Source organism: Nycticebus coucang, chromosome 4 (genome assembly GCF_027406575.1).
Source record: "Nycticebus coucang isolate mNycCou1 chromosome 4, mNycCou1.pri, whole genome shotgun sequence".
In the NCBI taxonomy this organism is placed as follows: Eukaryota; Metazoa; Chordata; class Mammalia; order Primates; family Lorisidae; genus Nycticebus; species Nycticebus coucang.
The window spans coordinates 145,211,378-145,212,410 of NC_069783.1; positions in this window are offsets into that span (position 1 = coordinate 145,211,378).

Below are 1,033 nucleotides of genomic sequence, written 5' to 3' on the forward strand. Positions count from 1 at the left end.
CAACGCCCGGCTATTTTTTTGTTGCAGTTTGGCCGGGGCTGGGTTTGAACCTGCCACCCTCGCCATATGGGGCCGGCGCCCTACTCACTGAGCCACAGGTGCCGCCCCAGGTTACATTGTTTTAATATAAAGTAAAGTTCAAGTTTTAGTTGAGCTCTTCACTCAGGGGGCATGCTGAACAGGCTTACATTGTGCACATTAGGTGAGATCTTGCCTGTCACTCTCCCTCCACACTCGTTAGACTATACTTGTGGTTTTTTTCATGGTCGTGTAACTGTTTATATGTTTGTTTCATATTAATATTGAGGACACTGAATACTTGTTTTTCCATTTTGTGATACTTTACAAGAAGAATGTGTTTCAATTCCATCCAGGTAAACACAGAAGATGTAAATTCTCCATCTTTTCTTATAACTGAATAGTATTCCCTTGTTTTCATATAACACAGTTTGTTAGTCCATTCATGAGTTCATGGGCACTTGGGTTAATTCCACATCTTGGCAATTGTGAATAATTGTGAATTGAGCTGAAATAAACATTCTGGTGCAAATGTCCTTGTAGTAAAATGATTTTCTTTTCTGGGTAGATACCTAGCAGTGGTATTGCAGGATCAAATGGAAGGTCCAATTCTAAAAATATTTATTTCTAAAAAGTGCTAAGAGTCATCTGAGCCTTGAGCAAATTATAATCTGTTGGCTGGTAGAGGGTCCTTGATGTGGATGGCTGCTCACTTATCAGGTGGTGGTTACTGAAGGTTGGAGTGGTTGCAATTCTTGAAAGAAGACAATGTGAAAATGTATCTCATCCATTAACTCTTCTTTTTGTGAAATATTTCTCTGTAGTACTTGATAACATTTTATGACCATTAGAACTTCATTCAAAATTGGAGTCAGTGGTCAGGCACATGGGCTCACTCCTATAATCCCAGCCCTTTGGGAGGCCAAGGAGGGAGAATTCCTTGAAGTCAGAAGTTCTATACCAGCAACACAATGAGGCAACACAGCAAGAACACTGTATCTTAAAAAAAGTAGTA